The sequence below is a fragment of the Callospermophilus lateralis genome, chromosome 1, assembly GCF_048772815.1.
Source record: "Callospermophilus lateralis isolate mCalLat2 chromosome 1, mCalLat2.hap1, whole genome shotgun sequence".
NCBI classification, from domain to species: domain Eukaryota; kingdom Metazoa; phylum Chordata; class Mammalia; order Rodentia; family Sciuridae; genus Callospermophilus; species Callospermophilus lateralis.
Genome location: NC_135305.1, coordinates 188,198,688 through 188,220,846, shown reverse-complemented (window position 1 = coordinate 188,220,846; position 22,159 = coordinate 188,198,688). Strand labels below are relative to the sequence as shown.

The following is a 22,159-nucleotide window of genomic DNA, read 5'->3' as shown; positions in this document are numbered from 1 at the left end:
CAAAAGTCAACAAAAGACTCCTTCAAGTCTGAGGTTTCTCATGAGGCCTTAAAAAAAACATATATAAGAGAGAGAGAGAGAGAGAGAGAGTGTGTGTGTGTGTGTGTGTGTGTATAAAATCATATTACCTGATCAATAATTATTTTGAAATCCCAATGGAACATACATTTCATATTTAACAGAGTAATTACATATTACTTATAGGCAAACTTTACTTACTGAATATCTAATTTTTCCAAAAGAAAACAACTGAGAAATTTTATCTCAGTCTTTTCCATAATAAGATCTCATTTAAAACAAAAAAAAATTACTGTTTTGTATTCATTTTCTAAACATATCACAGCAAACTCTGAGGAGCCTCTTTCATTGTGAAGGCACAGGTAACCAATGAATTTATTGTCATAGAGAAATAGGGACACATGACTTGGGGATTAACTGGTATTTTGAAGACGTCTGTAATGAGTTCACTATTATATGCAGAGATAACCCATTCAATGTTTTCATTATAGTCTGTCACAAAAGTAGGATCATCAAGACTGTTATCTGGGACACACAACACCGTAGATAACTCGTTATTATATAATTGTGCAAGTTATAGGCCAATGTCTTCCACATCTACTTAATTCAGGTAATAACTCTAGTATATAGTTTTTATTTATTATTTTCATTAACTTTTTCCAAAAGACAAAATACTTACTTAAATTTTTTCTAAAAAGTACATAATGAGTTTAACCTCAACTAAAAACCATGAAATTATGGTTTTCATGTACTAGTTATATATTAATTTTAATTTATATTAGAAAAATGTCATTACAAATTTTAATAATGTTTATTTTGTAATCAGCAATCATTCTGCACACCTTTAGTGGTAAGGCACCATATTTTGGGTGATACCATTATGCACGGTCCCCTAACACAGGGATAGTTTAGGAAAAAAATCCCTCAATAACTGTGTTGTTACATGAAGCTACCTAATTAGTTTGTGAATCTACATTCACAAATGCGGAATTTTCAGCTGGGTGTGGTGATACACACCTGTACAGGGACTGGGGAGGCTGAGGCAGGAAGATCACAGCTTCGAGGACAGCCTGAATAACTTGATGAGACTCTGTCTCAAAATATAAAAAGGTTTGATCCTTAGCTACAGGAAGGAAAAAAGGGAAAAAAAGGCAATTTTGTGAAAAATAGGAGGCAAATTACATAATTTGTTAGTTACAACTAAAATGAATTCTTTTTTTTTTTTTTGGTTGAGAACTACTGTTCAGGAGGGTTTTGTAGACATTCCATTAACATGGCTTAATTAATTCTCTAAATATGTCATTATACTTAATCATTTGTTAAGATAAAAAGCCAGTTGTGCTCCAGCTGGGAAGCTGAAGGGCAAGTAAGATTTGGAGACTTGGAGATGCAAAATTTCTGCAGATCTGGCCTAGGAAGCAGCAAAAATAAAGGTAGGAGTTGGTGGATTCCTTTTGTAAGTATTTTTTGTTCTGGTCACAGAAATACTGGGGATTGAACCCAGGGGTGCTTTACAAAGAGCTATACCCTCAACCCTTTTTATTTTTACTTTTTTGAGACAGGATCTCACCAAGTTTCTTAGGGCCTAAGTTGCTGAGGTTGGCCTGAAATTTGCAATCCTCCTGGCCCCAGCCTCCCAAATTGCTGGGATTACAGCATGTACCACAGCACCTGGCTTTGGATAAAGAATTTTCGATTTGTTTACAGTATAAACATTGGCAGTCTCTGAGAGGCCAGAGCGTCATCAATTTTCACCTTAAAGTCTGATAATGAATTTGTCACATATACTTACTTAATTAGCAAAAAAGAATGAGTCCTTTTAAAGATGAAAGTTATAGTGCCACCAGTTTCTTTCAGAAATTTATGAGGGGGGCTTCAATATGAAGTAAACTATACTATAACTAATGTGATTCAAACTGCCTATTGTAGGGGTTAGTGGAGGAGCTCTGGGATCACATAGCTCTGAATTCAGTCTTTGTTTTGTCACTTATGAGCTATGTGATCTTGGATAATTTTTTAAGCAATTCTGTTTTGGTTCCCCTTGGTTAACTAATAATTTTACCTACTTCATAGAATCACTGTGATGATTAAATGATGTGATATGTAGAAATATAAGTTGAAGAGTAGAAATAATATGTAAAATAATAGTAAAAAATCAATTAATATTAGCTATGGCAATATCTGAATCCTTTCGAATGAGACAACAATTTGAGTGTCAGTGAAAGCTTGACAGCATGTTTGCTTTTCAAACAATGTTAGGTATACAGTCTTCCAAAGATAGATTTTATCATTTGTATTTAAGACTTCACATACATTTTAAAAAACACAATAATTTAAAATATATACATATACATATGTAAATATTATATATAAATGATGTACAAACATCAAAAGCAACTTTTCTACACAGAAATTTGGCCTATAATTTGTCTTGATCTTTTAATTAAATTTATGAGTGCTCAAGTGTCACTTAACTCTTGTCCTCCCCCAGTCCTACTCACTTTTCTCAAATTTGCCAAGATAGGTGCTGGGCAAAGAAGGTAAGGCAAGGATTGTGGAAGCTCCATCAACAGAAGACAAACTGGAGATTTATTAGGCTTTAAAGTAAATTTAATAATTTCTATAATCTCTTACTATACATGAGAATTAGCATTTTTAAGCATCTCATAAGTGTTGTGTATCAAGACTGGTGCTTAAATTACTACTTCGTTTACAAAATGGAAACAGATGTTCTTGACACCAGCTATACACTAATAACAAAGGCATATAAAATTACATACAAAGTTCTTAGGAATATTAAGAATACGTAGCATATAAAATACACAAAGTGTTAGACAATGAAGACATCAAGTTAAAATTAATCCAAGATAGTGACAGCATCAGGGAGACATTTCTTGAATCATGCTGTATAATAATATAGTATTTCAAATTGAATGATGCTACTCTTATATTATTAAAAATAAAAAAAATGTTACAATACATTCCAAATAAATTCCATAGTGGAATATTTATGACAAATCACTGCAGCTCCCTGCCAAGTTAACAATGTAGCCAGAGACAGATGAAATTACAGTTTGTTGTAATTTCAGAAAACCTTAACAAGAGATGAAAATCACATTTAATATAAATGTCACATCATATAGCCATATTACTCTTGAAGTAACAGATTTATTGGGGTAGTTTGCATTTTCAGAATATGCAATGTAATCAAGACATTGCAAGCAGAATGTTACCTTCATATTCATAATGTAACGAACATGCAATGGCATAATCGTGGGAAATGGAGTGTACTTGTTTAATACCAGAGATATCTGTCTGGGACATCTAATGAAAAAATATGAGCTTTTATGTCCTTTTTACATCAGCCAAAATATATTATTAAAAGGAGGTAAGTTCATGATACTTGATCAGTGCTTTAAAAAAAAAAAAAAAAGCTTTAAAAGGAAATCACACTAATGGTAAATAGAAAATTGCTCAGAATACTATGCGGTGGTATAAGTAAGAGCCTATTTCAATGATCTGAATGTTAGATGAGTATATAATTTTGAAATATCAATAAATCCAAATCCTGATTTATTATTTTTAAAAGTATCTTTGAGTCAAAAGTAGGATTCTTCTATCATACTATAGAACAACTCTGAGACCTGATACTCATTTACTGGTCAGTTTCAACTTAACAAACTAATGACTGATTTTTTAATCTAAGTTATCTAGGAAAGTCTAGAGAAGAGAAGAGCTTGACTACTTGTGGCAAAATGGTACAAAGGCCATGCATGATGTTAATTTAAAAATGTGGCTTCCCTCTTGGTATGATAAGTAGTTACCTGTAGCTTTGGGGTTACATTTACAGTAATGGTGCTGAATTTGCATGAGACCACCTAAATTCTCTCTAGTCCTTCTGAATATGGCACACATTTTCAGAAAGTGATCTTATTAAAAAATGGAAATAACAAAAGCCTATCCTACCGGTTTTATGTGGAAACTGAAAAATTTTGTGAACATTTTCAGGATCTGAAAAACAAGGCTATGTTCTTATTAATAGATATAGATATAGATTTTATATTATATAGCCAAAAGATGAATAAACTGTAATGATTTCTTAAAATCAATGTAACAGTTTAGCACTAAAGTGTTTATTTTTATTCATTCTTCTGTTTCTCCCCGAAATGTCCTTTACCACTTTCAATTCCTACAGCTTTGGTATGTCTATATCTTTACTACCCAAGTTCTAAAACCACCTCCTTGAAGAACACTCTTATGACAACCAAGATGGAAATAATCTCTCCTTTCTGTAAATTACAAGCTCAAGATGCTCAATGAATTTATAATCTTCTACCTTACAGTGTAGGTATTTACCTATATTACCTCTTCTGATTATAAATCAATACACAGTATACCTGCTCTTGCTGCACCCATCTTTAAAGGGCTTACTGTACCCAAAAATCATAACAGAGAATCTTAAATAAACCTAACAAGTAAGTACATTAGCATTTCACACTAATTCCAACTGTGTATCAGAGAACCTCTAAGAGGCAGCACAATGGCTCAAAGTACCAACAAGTTACATCTGGCTTAAATAATAAAAATAACTCTAGGGCTGGGGTTGTAACTCTGTGGCAGAGCACTTGCCTATCATGTGTGAGGCACTGGGTTCAATCCTTAGCATTGCATAAAAATAAACAAATATTTTTAAAAAATAACTCTAGGAGTGCCATGCACAGTACTGCTGCTGCTTGGAACTGCCATGTTAGTCACTTTGTTAGTCACACTGTGAAAGCCAGCTTGGTCATTTTACCTCCCTGTCAAGAGATTCTTCATCTGGAAAATGGAGATAAGTACTGACACCTACCCAAACTCTAAGAACTTGAAGTTAAGGGTGGGGGAAAAACCTTTTAGTTATTCAAAAGGAAATTATTTGGCACAAAGTAATCTTTATTTTTTTCTCTTCATTTTAAACTTTTTTAAAAAAAATATTTATTTGTTCTGATCAGTTACACATGACAGCAGAATGCTCTTCAAATAACTGTACACAAATGGAGCATAATTTTTTACTTTTCTGGTTACACCCAAAGTAGGGTCACACCATTCGTACAATCATACGTGTACCTAGGATAATGATATCCACCATCTTTCCTACCCCCATGCCCCTTCCGCCTCCCCTCTGCCCCTCCAAAGTCCCTCCATTCATTTATTGCGCCCCCCTCCCCATTATGGATTAACATCCACTTTCAGAGAAAACATTTGGCCTTTGGTTTTTTTAGGATTAGCTTACTTTGCTTGACATGATATTCTAACTCCACCCATTTACTTGCAAATGCCATAATTTTATTTTCTTATTGCTGAGTAATATTCCACTGTGTATATATACCACAGTTTCTTTATCCATTCATCTACTGAAGGGCATCTAGGTTGGTTCCATAGTTTGGCTATTGTGAATTGTGCTGCTATGAATATTGATGTGGCTGAGTCACTGTAGTATCCTGTTTTTAAGTCCCTTGGGTATAAGGCCAAAAAGTGGGATAGCTAAGTCAAATGGTGGTTCCATCCCATGTTTTCTAAGGATTCTCCACACTGCTTTCCAGATTGGCTGCACCAATTTGCAGCAATGTATGAGTGTGCCTTTTTCCCAACATACACCAGCAGTGTATAAGTGTGCCTTTTCCCTGACATCCTTGCCAACACTTATTGTTTGTATTCTTGATAACTGCCATTCTGACTGGAGTGAGATGAAATCTTAGAGTAGTTTTGATTTGCATTTCTCTAATTACTAGAGATGTTGAACATTTTTCTTCTGAGAAGTGTCTGTTCAGCTCCTTAGCTCATTTATTGATTGGGTTGTTTGGGTTTTTTTGGAGCTGAGTTTTTTCAGTTCTTTATATATCCTGGAGACTAGTGCTCTGACCAGTGTGTGGCAAAAATTTGCTCCCAAAATGTAGCTCTCTGGTTCACCTCATTAATCATTTATTTGGCTGGGAAGAAGCTTTTTAGTTTGAATCCATCCCTTTACTGATTCTTGATTTTATTTCTTGTGCTTTAGGAGTCTTGTTAAGAAAGTCGGGGCCTAATCAGAATGATGAAGATTTGGGCCTACTTTTTCTTCTATTAGGTGCAGGGACTCTGGTTTAATTCCTAGGTTCTTGATCCACTCTGAGCTGATTTTTGTGCATGGTAAGTCATGGCTTTAGTTTCAGTTTGCTGCATATGGATTTCCAGTTTTTCCAGCACCATTTTAAAAGCTAATGCATCTGTAATCTCAATGGGTGGAGTTAGAATATCAGGAGGCTGAGGCAGGAGGATCATGAGTTCAAAGCCAGCCTCAGCAAAAGCAAGGCTCTAAGCATCTCAGTGAGACTTTGTCTCTAAATAAAATTTTAAAAAGGGCTGGGGATGTGGCTCAGTGGATAAGTGCCCCTGAATTTAGTCCTTGGTACTACCCCTCGAAAAAAGCAAATACAAATATGTTAATTTATTAGTGTATAGAAAACATGCTGAGAAATGAAGGCTTCATTCTAGACCACAGTTTTACAGATCACAAAAATTCTAAAACACGTGATTAAGTCAGGCAAAATGGCTCCCTACACAAACTGGTAAACCTTTTCCAGAAAATTCTTTAACAACTTAATATGGCCCAAGACATGACTAATCTGCTTGTATGCAGAGTTTGTCTGACAGACCTCAAAGTAAAAGAAGGGTTACTGCAGAGCTCATGGGAGTGTTTATATATAGCTCCCCTAGCGCACAATGTGGTGTGCTTCTTTTCCTCTTCATATTTTGGAGAGTTTAAATTCTGTTTCATAAAGGTGTGCCCATTTATAAAAGTGTTATGCTTCCTTTACCACTAATTTTCTCATAAATAAAAACTGGAAAAGAGCTAAAATTTCACAATTACATGCAGCTTTTAATGACAACTGGATTCATTGAGGATATAATTCAAATATGTATATTAGTTACAAGTTTTCCTGCTAGCATTTCTCATCTCTCTTAGTGCCTTGCCAATGACCAGACTGTTTATGAAAGAAAAAATTTGTTTTATTAAATACAAAATAATTGAAAAATAAAAGATAAATTTTAAGAAAAATACTCCTACAAGTCAAAGGATGAAACCTATAGAACTTACTTACCATGGGTAGATTTGCTTTTATTTGGGGTGGGGGGGAGAAGCATTTGGTAGAATTTGCAAACTTTAATTAGAGGTCAATAATGTGTGAATACAGATTTGTGTTTAATTTAAAAAATGTGTAGCCACATATAATTAAGATAAAAAAAATGGAAGCCAAATGGAAATCTAATTCAAGACACTATTTGCAAATAAATAAGATAGAATCTGAATTATCAAACCAGAATATATGTAAAATACAGGGAATTCATAATTAGCTTCCTTTATGATTTACTGACATTTATTTTGTTCATCTGGCAGACACAAACGGTATTTTTCGTATGGACAAATTGATTAATTATACCCCTGTTGACAGTTCTGTTTCAACTTACTTTGCATATTGTGAAGCTTTTGGAAACCCAAACTTATCTGGTATCTCAGAAAAAGAGAATAAAACCTGCATTAAACTGTTCTTGCCATGCAAATATCTGGGTAGACAGGAAGACAAGACAGCCACAATGAGTTCTCCCAATCGCTTAGTAATCAAGTCCCCACACCTTGCAGACTGACTTCTTGGAATCTCTGACATACCTGTAAAGCAGCAAAGCAAACTGCAAAATATATGCTGAAATGGTGAAAATTGTTCCTAATATTTTCTGTGCAGGATTCAGAATTTGAATTCAGTTCAGCTTCAGCTAAACAGATAATAACAATTTCATGTTTTGTTACTTAATGTGTTTTATTTTAGTGCATGTATTTGTATGCTGTTAAAAAATGGTTTTGTGGCTTAATACTATATTTAGTTCAAATACAGTTTTAAAGGAATTGCTATTCTGGTGGATTTACACAGTATTATTTCTTAGATAAGCATACCTAGACATCAGCCATAGATAAAAGAGAGCTGTTGAGCTATTTGATTAGCAGGCTAGAGCACAGTCTGTGTTATCTGGTTTATAAAGTGACATGTCTTATACTATAAGAGAAGCCACTGTGAAGAATACTCATTCCCATTACACTTATTAGTTAACTTCCTCCATCCTACAATTCTGTTGTCTTAAATTTTCTGGCAATGTAATCCATAATTTTGGTCTCAAAGTTCTTTAAGAGACTAAAGAAGCAAGGGAGAACATGAGACTGAGATTTTACCAAGTAATAGAAAATACTTGCCTATAAGGCCCCATTAAAGGGCTGACCCAACTAAGAACTTCTAAAATACGGTTTGCACTCATGAGTAGCACCTTTTAAAATAGGTCTTTCTTTCTCAAAGCTTTTTGTTTATCAAAAATAATAAGTTCTTTACTTTAGTACTGAGGATTGAACCCAGGGATGCTTAACCACTGAACCACATTCCCAACTTAAATATTTTTTTATTTTGAGGCAAGCTCTCATTACATTGCTGAAGTTGGGCTTGAACTTACAATCATCCTCTCTCAGACTCCAAAGTCACTGAGAATACAGGTGTGCATCATCATGTTGGGCTTAAAAACTCATTTTAACAGGGATTCTGCCATAAATCAATAACATTTTGTATCTATATAGTTGACTGTATGACCAATGTGATTCTGCAACCTGTACAATCAGAAAAAATGAGAAATTATACCCCATTTGATTCAAATGTATGAATTGTCAAGATCATTGTACTGTCATGTGTAACTAATACAAAAAATGCTAAAATAAAAAAATAACATAAACATATAAATTACTGTTTAAATACTATTAAAAATTTAAAAGTCAATTAAATTTTAGAGTAACTAATGAATATCTAAGAATTCATCAGCTTATAAAAAAAAAAACTCAAAAAGAACCACACACAGTGGGGTATGCCTGTAATTTCAGTAACTTGGAAGCCTAAGGCACTGGTATCACAAATTTGAGGCCAGCTTCAACAACTTAGCGAGACCCTGTCTCAAAATAATAATGAAAATAATAATGAAAATAAAAAAGGGCTAGTAGTTTAACAGATCAGCGCAGAGTGCCCTGAGTTCAATCCCTAGTTCTGCATAAAACAAACAAAAACTCCAAACAAAACTAAACTGAGGAATAAAATCACCTGTTTTAATCTTCTCCTTAAATTCTAGTGACTATTATTCTAATAAGTTTAATACTTGCATTTAGGATTATAATTTTACACAATTTGTAAACATCCCAGATATGCTGTCTTTCTACATTGAAACTAAAGAATACAGAAAACTGTACTTCCAAAGTTACTTCATAACAGACATTCTGCTTACTCTCAGATATGTATGTCTTCTTTAGGAAGTAACCACCACCACTATGATACAAGCTCAGATTGGAGTTCCACTCTAATCAAAGTATCATGTTTCCTGTGCCAATGTGCCAATACATCCTGAATAGAAAGCCATAATACTTGGTGCTAGAACTTGCAGTCCTCCTGCTTCCACCTCCCAAGTAGCTGGAATTATAGGTGTGCAACACTATGCCTGGCTATATGAAATGTTTTAACTTATACTTTATTAGGATCTTCAATGATTCCCTTTCCAGACTCTGAAAAGCATACAATAGGTTTTTTTAACATCCCCAAACTGTAAGTCTACACACCTCAGTTTTAGTCTTCAAATATTATACAATTTTTAAATGAGAAGTAAATATAGAAGAAAAATTATACCAGAAAGTTGTGTTTTTTTCTTTTGCTAATATTTTGGGTACTCTATTTTACTTCCTTTAAGTCATATTCATACCAACCCTCTTTTCAAAATCAGGTTAAAGATAATAACATGTTTTCCTCACCATGAAAAACAAAAACCACTTAAGAGCTTGAGGACATATTTTTTTTCCAATAGAAATAATGAATTTAAAAATACTTTGTGTTCATTTTAACAAGAGTCTATACTTTTAATTAGTAGAAAACCATAACTAGATGATTTAACTGAAACATTTAAAATGGTACCCACTAAAGAAGAAAAGTATACCACCAGAGGTAGCACTTGCTGGTTATATAAAGGCAGATTCAAATTTATGGACCTAAGTCATAAGCACACTTGTTACTTTGATACCAAACATTTCAAAAATTTTATATATCATATGTTATAGAATCTCTATTTCTAAGTACTCTATTTTAAAATAAAACATACAGATTAAGAAGTATGAGTAGACAAATGAAAGAAATGGGATGGAATATCAAAAGTTGGTTTGTTCCAGGAAATCTAGGATATACAGTTGTTATCTGAATAAAAGCATATGTCTATGTGCAGTGGAGAAGAGAAATCCATAAGAACCCAACAGAAATCCATAAGAACCCAAAATTAACTTGTCCATCCTACAACTATCTGTTGGACCACTGGCATTTTAGAATAAACTACAGAACTTCAAATCCTTCTTGCCCCCTCCTTGGTTATACCAGCCAGGCCTCTTGCTGTATTCCATCTTTTTTAGAACGATAGCATTAAAAGGTTGGTCATTCTCCTATCAGAGAGAAAGCCTTTGTCCTCCTTTACCCAACACAGAATTATGTAAAAGCCATTTAACTACTTTAAATAACATGAATCACCTGTTCTAATAAAAATAACTGGATCAAGTTGAGGTGGCATTCTAAATAACAATCTAAATAAAAATTTTAATTGCTTGGTATGTGCTAAATTTTAAAATTCTTTTATTTTCCAAACATGACTTTTGCCTTGAACTTTATCTATCAAAAAATTTAATAGTCTTTAAAATATATAGTCTTGGCAAGAAAATGCCATCTTCCAAATTCAAATAATTTGCAAGAGTCACTGGAAAAGTGCCAGCTGCTTCAAAAAAAATGTGCTGGGAGTATAGCTCAGTGATAGAGCACTCCTGGGTTTAGTCCTCAGTGCTGAAAAATGAAAAAAAGAATGCACTTGTTTATGATTATAGTTTTTATAAAATACTTTTATGATTCAGATTTTCTTAAAGTATTTCCATCTTGTCTCCTGCTGACAAGTAAATATATAACCTTAAATATATATGTATAGCAGCTATCGATATATATAATTCTGTTGAAAATATGAATCTACCCAAGGATATATAACATACATTAAATGACTACAGGAACTAACATATTCTGCTGCAACGATTTTTGAACTCTGCAACTTACTCCATCATTTTTCTTCCATATTTTCAGCCAAATGTATACCTTCCAAAACCCAGAAAAATATATCAGAGAGATGCTAAAAATTCACCAACAAATTTTCCATTTAAATTTTAACAATCAAATATTTATAATGTCTAGTTAGAATAATTTTAACTAGCATATGGTTAAAACAATATATAAAAATAATAAAAGTAATTCATATATTATTCCATGTTCTTTAGAAATTTACCTTTTTGGGATAAGCAATCACATCCATTCCCCCCCTACCCTTTATATATACTTGCCCTTTTTCATTCTTGGCCACTATCCCATCCTGCCTCCTGCTTTTTTTTTTTTTTTTCCAGTACTAGGGATTGAACCAAGGGGACACTGTATAACACTGAGCTCCATTCCCACACTCCTTTTTTCATATTTTTATTTTGAGAGAGGGTCTTGCTTTTGAACTTGTGAAAACTTCCTGTCTCAGCTACACAAGTAGCTAGGATTTATAGGTATGAGTCACTGTGCCTGGGTGGTCACTATCTTTAAGAAACAAAAAACTGTTTTTTCTAATATTTATTTTTTATTTGTAGTTGGGCACAATACATTTTTTTAAAAACATTATTTATTTTTATGTGGTGCTGAGGATTGAACTCGGCGCTGCACATGTGCTAGGCGAGTGCTCTACCACTAAGCCACAACCCCAGCCCCCAAAACTATTTTTTAAAACCCCACCAACATACACATTTCTTGTCAAGAATATGAGCATATTACTCACTCAATAATTAACCATTGTATGAGAATAAAACCTGAGTCACTATAACAGAAATAAAGCACACCTCCATTTTTTTCTGTTATAAAAATAATTAATATCAGACTACCAGTTTATTTTGGACTTCCTACAGTGAAGAATATGTCCTGCTACACTGATAGTGGACAGACAAAATTTACAATACATAATTAAGGCTGCTTAGGAAGCAGCATGGTATAGTCACTGGAAACACTGTCTTAAGATCTAAATTTCCTGGATTCAAATCCTGGTTCATCCACTGTCCAGCTGAGAAACCCTGCTCAAATTACTCTATCTATGCTTCAGCTTCCTCATTTGTAAAATTATGATAATAATTTCATGGAAGTTTTAAGGATGCCATGCAATAAGACTTTATTACTAATCTGAAAATTTTTGTTTTAGATGCACAGACAGCTAAATTAATGAAGGGAATAAAAGGATGGCAGGACAATATTTTTAAAATTTTTAGAAAATTTTAGAATAGCTTTAGATTTACAGAAAAATTAGAAAGACAGTATAAAGAGTTCCCATATATTCTCTATGGTTTCCCTTATTAACATTTTATGATGTAAGCAACTTTTAATGATGGTGAATCGTGAAAATAAATTTACTCTCAGCAGGTAAACTTAAAAATTCAATTAATTTGAAATTTCAGTAATCTACCTACCAGAACCAAACTCTGAAACTTATTATACCATATTATAATTAATGTGTACTAATTTAATGTTTCAGTAATAGCAATGCAATACTGCACTAATGTAAGATGTTTTATACTCTCATTAAAAAGGAATAATAAAATGAAAGTTATTGTAATATGTGTAATTATTTCTATATACATACTGAAGTTGCAAATTAAAACATGTAAAGCAGAAAATAAAGCTGATGTATTTAAATAGATATTACTTCGTAATTTTAAGACTAAATAATTTTCTTAATATCATATAGTAATTAAAACCACATAAGATCTATTTGGGTGAATAAATTTTGAAATGAAAATTCTTAGTTCAAGTATTTCTTTTCTCTTAGAGAATCATATTATAATTATTAATATAATACAAGGCAAGGTCTCCTGGGATAATAAAGAAATAGGGGTAAACAGCAGGCAGTTGTGCACACCTATAATCCCAGAGACTCAGGGAAGGTGAGGCAGGAGGATGACAAATTTGAAGCCAGTCTCAGCAACTGTCTCAAAATAAAATAAAAAACAAGGCTGGAATGTAGCTCAGAGGCAGCACACTTCTGGGTTCAATCCCCAGTATAGCCAAAAGGAAAAAAAGAAAGAAATAGAAACAGAGATAAAGAGGTACATCTATAGGAAAGTTTATAGAGGCTAATTATCTCAGGTATACAATGTTTTAAATGTAGACACAAACTGTCCAAGTTAGTAGCTACTAGCCACATACTACTGGTGAATAAAAATGAAATAAAATAAAAATTATATTCTTTAACTGGACTATAACTAGACTTCTGTAGTGTTGAGTAAGTAGCCACACTGGCTAGGGATTATTGTTTTGAAATGCATGGATAAGGACATTTCCATCACTTCATAAAAGTCTATTGAACAGAACTTCTCTAAATAGGTATAGATTGTTTCTCTAATCATGCTTAACGCGCCTTAATTTATAGTCCTAACCTCTTAGCCAAACAATTTATTTTTATTAAACTTGTAAAAAAAAAAAAAAAAAACAACTTGTTTAAAAAAAAAAAAAAAAGGAGGCTTTTATCCATTTTCTGAAATGTTTAAGAAGGTGAAAAGGAAGAGGGCTTGCCAGTTCTCATATCAGGTGCATGGCCACCAAGAAATGGAAAAATTGCTGAGGTACTCAAAACTATTGCTGTACTCACGTGGCAGGGTAGCAGTAGGCCCAGTGGCCAGGAAGACTCCTCTTCAGGGGTATACTTCCTCACTAGGGGAAGGGTCCCCATGTGGGGCCTTCACACTGGTGGGACCTTCCCCGTTATGGGGCTGGGGTTCCTGCCAGTGAAAAATGGGAAATTTCACTGTTAGCCAGCTTTGAAACTTTTACCCACTGAGCTAATAAAAACACTGCTTACTGGATTGTTTAGTTAATTCAAAACAGAGTCATATGAGAGAAACTTTTAGAACTGATTAACCATGATATATGTTCTAATTTGGTCTGCCCTTCAGTCCCCTAGGAAAAATAACCTGCAGTGTTACTGGAACTGTCATTAAGATCTTAGGTTTAGTTAAATGTTGAAAAGATTAAATTGAACCAGCTATTTTTTGTTTTCCAGTCTGGATAAAAAATAAGAGTAACTGTCTTTTAATTATTGATAATGGGCAGTGGAGAAAAGCACAAATATAATCATATATAACAAAAACCTCACAAACTTTCACTGCTTCTCATTCTCACCCCATTCAGACTTTTAAAATTAGAGCTAAAGATGAGAAGTGAACATTTTAATTCATCCACTCATTTCTGACCATTCTGTAATTTGGTACTAAATAACAGTAATGAAACGGTCAACAAAGACAAGGATGTGTTGCTTTTGTCAAACAAATTTTATGAAATCCATGTAAGCAGTTTGTTGATATTTTAAAGTGTGGCTAACAATAAAAATCCCCCATGAACTATTCATTTATAAAATGTTCTCTACTTCCATGATATGAACATTTTCATTGCTTTAGGTATAACACACATAATTACAACATAAAATAAAAGGTGTTTTCCTATTGACGTTTTGAAACTCCAAAACAGTTACCCTAAATTCCTCCAGTTTAAACTCTTCCTGCCAATATACTTTACAGTTGCATACTACAGCATATCTTGGGCAGTTAAATAAGGGCCAATTCACTTGAACACTATGGATACTTCAGGATGACAGATAACATCACATTTCTAAAAACCAAAGAAAAGGCAGAAAATTGAAGTTTGTGGTTAATGCTGAGAGGGGAGATGCTGAAGAAGTAAATAGGCGGAGCTGTGCACTGAAACTCAAGACATTACCTTTCCTACCAGGTAGCAAAGATCCTGGATCTTCCTGACTTACTCTCTCAATCTCTTGAGTAGCAACTTTCCCCTCTAATCTCTTGTAATTATGCTCACAGACAGCAATTTAGAGGTCAGGTTATTATAAACTGCATTTCTCTGTCTGTACTACAATGAAGGTGGAAGGACAGAGAAAGAATCATAAGCATGAAAAAGTGTTACATAAAATTAGATGATAGATTTGAATATAAATTATATCATTTTCTAATTCACAAGAGAAGTTTATTTTAGATAGAAGGTATTTAGAGAACAAGTACTTAAGGAAAAAACTATAGGTTTCTACAATGAGAACTACTAAGAATTACTGATTAGCTTCCAATCAGAATCTTTATATTAGACCATGCATAAGAAAATATCAAGTAAGTAAACTATTCCTAATTTTATTAAAAACCTCCATTATATGTTTGCTGATCTGGCCAAAATAAGGTTGTAAAAGTTAAATTTTTGACACCAACAGTGTAAAAAGTATTTCCAAAGTATACAAACAAAAACACTGCCAAGGACATAAAAATAAAGATCTACATCCAACACTAAACATCAAAGGCAGGCATGTCTTTCAGGAGTTGACCAAAGTTCCTAAGGGTAGGACTGGAACGCTTCATGGCCAGAGTTTCAGTCTAAAAAGATTATGAGGTCACTGACCTGGACATATTCATTCAAAATTAAATTCTGCTAGACTTCCTGTCTACCCAGAAATGCTCAGTTATTCACAAATAAAAATTTCTTCACAACAGGCTTAGCCATTAGGAAAAAACTGCCTTAGATAAAGAAGAGTAATTTTTGAAAATAGATGTGTATTCCTCTGAACACTGATGTTGATAGTTTGCTATAATGTCACAAAGTTTTTCTAAAACCTTTTTTCTTAATTACAACATTCAAAAACAGGACAGCAATGTCTGAAAGTACAAATAATGCTCTGTTCTAAATTCTATGACAAAAGTGTTCTTTACAAAAACTTATATAACCTTGAGGATAGTTGAAGCTGCCACATCTAATAGTGCTGGTTTCCTCTACCCAGAAGCATGTGGTGAAGAGGAGCTAAAATCTAGTTGGAGCTCTGTCCACCTGTCTTTTACATGCAACCTCAAGGCTATTCTGGCCTAAAGAAAGGAATACCTTTTTCTAATTCACATGAAAGGCTATATTATGTTAATAAAGCTTCTGAGGATAACTACACAGTGCCATGTTTCATTGACCATAAAAGTTATGCCATTATTTTATGAATTACTAAGAGAAATCTTGCCAAACTATAATAGTGACTTCTTATCACATAAAAATATTTTATACTTTATTACTGAAAGAGATCTCTTAATAAGTTTAACAGTGATATTTAATAATATGTCAGTTCTTAGTACACACACACACACACACACACACACAATTATGGGAGCGATAAAATTACTAATCTTCCTCAAAGAGTCCCAACTGTTTAGAATCTTGAATTCCTTTTCAGCTCAGATATCTGTTTTTCCACAAAATATAGACGTTTGTATGATAAAGAGTAATGTTGATGCAGTATATCTTGAAATATTACTCCATTTGCATCTCTGAAATTTTCTTCCAAGCTGTTTAAATTCCTTTCCAAAATTGTTTGTACATGCACAGGAAATAATAATTAACTCACAATAGCTACATGACCCAAAGTGATTAATATTAGAAATGCTGAAATGTGGAAAATATAGGTTTCTTAGAATAGATGAGTTACAGTGAAGATAAAGAAATAATTGTTAGAGAAAGGTCGCAAGTCCCCTCCCTGAGGATGAACTCTTCTCCTCTCTGGAGTCTTAAGGTAAGCTGTCTCACAGTTCTCAGTAAAGACAGAAGAACTTTTTTCTACTTCTTGAGCTCCAAAGCAATGTAAAAATTTTTGGCACAGCTGTCTGAATTTGGAATTAGCAATCAGATCAGTATTGGCCCCCTAAGAAGCCTTCTCCCTGGTTCCAAATGGTTCCTTAAAGAAGAGTCTCAACAGCTGAGCAGATTTACATGGGTTTCCTAATGCTGGGTTTTAGGGAGGAGAAAGTCCCTTATGTGTTGAAAAGTGGAAACAGAATGCCCCTACACTTTTTCAATGATCCATGAGTCAGATCCTGATGATTAGTCAGTTTATTAATAGGGAGTAGAAGTTTGGAGTGACATCTGGGAACAGCAAATTGGACAAAGTGGGAAGAATTTTTTTTTTAAACAATTAAAATTGGCTGTTAATAAAGGACATTAAACTGCAAATTTGTATACAGAACTAACAGGGCCTCAAGTTCTACAGAATCCTGAATGACATGGAACAGATCAGAACCAGCATGGGGTGTTTCAGTTGATTTCAGTCTCCCTGACCTCTTCTTGCTATCTGCTGAGAGGCACCTCCCTCAGGCCTGTGGGCACTCAGTAAGTGCAGTCCTACTAACCCAGGTTAAAAAAAAAAAAAGTATCTGAGAAAACAACAGGATTAAGTACTTAAAGAATCCTGCATGATTTCCCTACAAACTCCTCTTAAGGGAACCACCATCACCTATTTCACAGGACATTTTTTTGATACTCTGACAGGTAAAGCATCTGTAAAGTAAATAAATGATGAGATCACTCAAGACTGCACAGTGAAACCAAGAATTGTTTATGACTACAGGAGAGCTCCCTTTGATTTCTACATGCTCTGTATTTGTGGTGGTGGTGTGGTACCAGTTTTGTTTTTTGAGATGAGATCTTGTAAGATTGCCCAGGTGTCCTGAACTCATGGCCTCAAGTGATCTTCCTGTCTCAGTCTCCCAAATATCTAGGACTATGCATGTGCCACCACACTTAGCTGCCAAGCAGTTTTTAATGAGGTGCCAACGTATAAATACATGCATGGTTTTCTCTGGAAAGAATTCAGTTCCCAGTTTTCAGGGTTCCCCCCCCCCCCCCTGTTTAATCAGGTAGGTCTTTAGAGGCTATCTTAGCTTGGGTTGGCTCTAGCTTACCATCTCTGTTGGTTAAATGATGAATAAAAAACATTCTAAACAAAACAAAACAACGATTATCATAAACAGCATTAAGAAAAAAAGACATTTAGTGCAATAACATATGTCTGATTTGCCCTGGTGAGGAAAACCATATAACATCTTCACAAAGGAAGAAATGGGTCATACAGAGGAAAAGGCCTGTGTAAAGAAAGACAGAATGAGTAAATAACTTTTTTTTGCATGGATAACGTGTACTAGGAAAAAGGAAAAGCCAGGCTTTTTGAGTACTACTACAACTGAACATGAAACTACACCAAATATGGGGGTACCTGAACTGCTATCATGTTAGAGTGTGGGTTTATGGAAGCCACATAATTAATGAAGCTATCAGCCAAATCTCTCTCATGATGGATGCAAAGGATCTGCAAATTTATCTTGGAGTTATTTCCCCAGTATTCAAGTGTGTAATTGGAAACCTTAACACTAGCTCTCTGACATGGGTAACAGGTATCATTTTTCAAAGAAGAGCTGAATTCAAGTCCCTGAAACTTTCCCCCCACTACTCTAGTGTCCATAAAGATATTAAATCAAAGCAACACAATATACTAGGAAGAGTTGCAGATATGTTAACGCCACTATTAAGGACTTAAAGATGCAGACAGGTGGCGGTCCTTATTATAGCTTCTTTCTCTATATTGCATGGCCCAACAGAAAAAAATATGTGAATAATAATAATAATAATAAGAATAATAATGGATCACTATAATCTGAAACATGCAGTTGTCATGGTATTATAAAATAGCCTTTGGCATGTGATGCTTAGTTACTGAGGTGGCAACAGTTTTTCTCAGTCTCTATCTATGGGGAGAATCAAAAGCAGATTATCTTCATAAAGGCAGGAACAGTATAATACCTTGTCCCAGAATAAAGTCAATTCTCCTGAACTTCAAAATTAATCAGCCTAGATTATCTTCACATACTACTATACTGATGACAGCATATCAACTAGATCTGATGAGTAAGAAATGAAAAGCACAGATAGCCCAGTGCAACACAAACAAAAGACACCTTGCTAAAATTAAGGGGTATGGTAGGCACACTGCTTAAGTTTGTAAGGAGTCCAGGGATCTGAGATATGCTGAGAATATTCTCAGGTAAAGAACAAGTTGTTACATCTCTCAACATGGACCCTTTAATACAGGTAGGTTTCTTTGGAGTTTGAAGGCTACATATTCCTTACTTTAAAATACCATTTTTTTACCCATTTGTCAGAGACTTGGAAAGATGACCCAGAATAAAATAGAAGGCTCTGTAGTCGGTTCAGGCCATTAGGCATCTGTGTTCAGTACATCTGATAGTACAGGACCTTTGCAATCTCTGTCAATCACCAAAAAAGAAGTCACAATGAATATTGCTGGGGTTTTGGAGCAGAGAACAACTATATTTAAAAAAAAAAAAAAAAGAAACAGCTTCCAGTATGTTATAGGGCCTAAGTAGAACCTGCATGCCTGTGAACAATTGACTGATTTTTTAAGTATCTGTTAAGTCATAAGGTTAGATGGACAAAAAAACAGCCTGCTATATGATAGAAATGGCACTTTTGGTATTAGGTACAAATACCTTCAAGGGCATGAGTAAATTACATTTACATGTAACTCAGAATCTCAAATCACCAATGCCTTTTTCTTTCATGATCAACTAACAAAGGAATTCAAATCTAGCCAAAAAATTAACTGCTGCTGCATTGCAGGCATATTCAGGAGTACACCTAAAAAGGTAAGTGACAGGTAAGAGCAACTGAAGCAATAACTTTGTTATCCATTTCAAATGGAGGGAGAAATGCCCAGTGCTACAGTTATGCCCTGACACACGGGCAGTACTGAACAGTCTGGCTGTTGTATCTGGAGCCTAAAAAACAACCAGGAAAGATAAGGTGATAAGTAAGTCTGACAAAGATGGACTGGGTGCACATCAGGTACATTTTTGTGTCTTTCATTAATACCTATCAGGAAATATGCACCAAAATGTTAATAGGTGTTCTCTAATGTCAACAATGAGGTGGACAGAATGACTCATTCTATGGATGTTAACCAGCTTCCCACTTAGGCCACCAGAGTTGACCCAATAGGCCCATAGTAGAGTAGCCGAAATGCTTCCTTTTTATTAGGCTGAAAAGCTATTGCTAATTGCCTAACTTGCCAACAAGGGAGACTGGTGTCAAGCCCCTGATATGATACCTTTACTGGAGACCAGACAATCACTCAAGCTAAGGTTGATTACATTGGGGTGGGAATGGGAGTGGCAGTGGAGTGGCAATGGTTTTTGTCTTTACAGAATACCTGCTCTGGATATGGATTTAGTTTTCAGTTCCCAATACCTTTGCTACTAAGGTATAATGCAGGCATAAATGGATATACCACGTCAGATCCTCCCATTCTCACTTGTGTCTTATTTCATCTGTCTCCCCAGCACCAACTTCACACAAGTATAACCTGATACTACACAATATCAACCTGATAGTGCCCTACCTTGTGGCTTGCCTCTCACTCTAGGGTATCTATGTTGATGCTGCTTTGCATTCCCACTTGCACAACACTCCATGAACTACCTGTGGGTTATGGAGTGGCTAATATACTATAGGGTGAATCTCTGAGCAGTAAGAAACAGAAACTAGTGGCAAAATTTTTCCTCCATTCTCCCCTCACAACACACAGTCTTAAGACAGTTAATATGATTTCTCAAGGATGATCCTATACGACTGAACAGTAGGAGACAACTCAATAGCTTATCCATGCATTGGCTTTCCCCCTATAAAAGTACATTCTCCTTATCCCTCGTTCAACTTATTGGAAATACATTGCCTAACAAATTAATAACACATGGCCCTCTGCTTCAGGTTCTACTTTCTGGGAAGTCAAGCTAAGACAGACCTGATGATCTGAGGTGTCTTTATTATATGAAAGAAGTAATTTCTTTTAACTTCAGAGGTGGTAAGTAAAACCAAAGGCAGAGATAAGATCATTTAGGCAGAGAGACAGAATCAGAAGAGAAAAAAAACTATAACTTCATATATTAATGGCTACAAGGAGGAAAATGGCCAGAAAGGAAGACTGTAGAGTAGCCCAAAATACATGAAAAAACTGAAGAGTTGTTATTCTGAGGGAATTTAATAGGGGCATGAAGGTAATGCATATCTAAGGAATTGCTGCTTTTTAATTACTAAATGTGGTTTGATCCTGACTGCTATAGATATTTGATGTGATGTATTATCAAACAAAATTAAATATACAAATATAAGTGTAGCAAACATTTTTTCAAAGCATCTTCCTTTGAGGCAAACCTCAAGCAGAGCTATCCAAGAATAAAGGAATCAGAAACCACTGACCAGGTCCACTTATCTGAGCCTCTCTGGAATACAAACTAGTAGTAGACACAAAACAAGAAAAAGATGATCTGACTTGCTAAGTTATTAGTTTACAAAATTCTACCTTGTGAGGATTTCTTTTGAATTTTAAAAAAAAGCCTGTGATGTTAAAAAAAAATTAAAGACTCATAAAACAAGTTTTTGTAAGGAGATATTGTAGGGGGAAAAAAACCCACATTCACACACATACAAAGCTCAGTGCCCTAAGTAAAGCACTTTAATTTAGTATAAATTATACTTTAACTTAGTATAATTATATTAATAAAATTACACTTCACAGCAAGACTTTCTTCCCTAAACACAGGAAAACATAAGGATACATAAAAATGCTTCATACATCTTTATGAATACTTAGGATCAAAAAACAAATCTTCCTATTTTAATACTTAGAATTTATCACATGGCTAAAAGGTAAGCAATAATGCCATCCTGTGTTATAAGAAGTCATAGAGACCTTTTGTGATGGCAGTGGTGATTAATTCTATTTGAACATCAGGCATGAAACCTTTTTTTTTTTTAAGTTAAGAAATGTTTTAGTATTTTTTTAAAAAAAATATTTTTGTTTAGTTGGTTGTTGGACACAATACCTTATTTAGTTATTTTTACACGGTGCTGAGAATTGAACCCAGGGCCTTGCACATGCTAGGCGAGAGCGCTACCGCTGAGCCACAACCCAAGCTGTTTCATTTCTTCAGTTCATTAAAATGTCTCTTTATTTAATTAAGTATTAATGACAAAATTTGTTCTGCCTGATTTTCTCCCTGATTACCTGTCCCTTTCAGTCAATATTCCTAGCCCAATTTTAATGTTTGATAAGTGTAACAATACTCTAG

At 34.3% G+C, this 22,159-nt stretch overlaps 1 protein-coding gene and 1 pseudogene across 2 annotated transcripts in view; one reads left to right on the top strand and one right to left on the bottom strand.

Moving 5' to 3' along the window:
* Positions 1 to 22,159, bottom strand: part of LOC143408680 (ubiquitin-conjugating enzyme E2 E2) — a 292,192-nt gene that overhangs the window by 95,945 nt on the left and 174,088 nt on the right. The gene's annotated exons all lie outside the window — the stretch shown is intronic.
* Positions 16,663 to 17,281, top strand: LOC143412177 (COMM domain-containing protein 7 pseudogene; annotated as a pseudogene).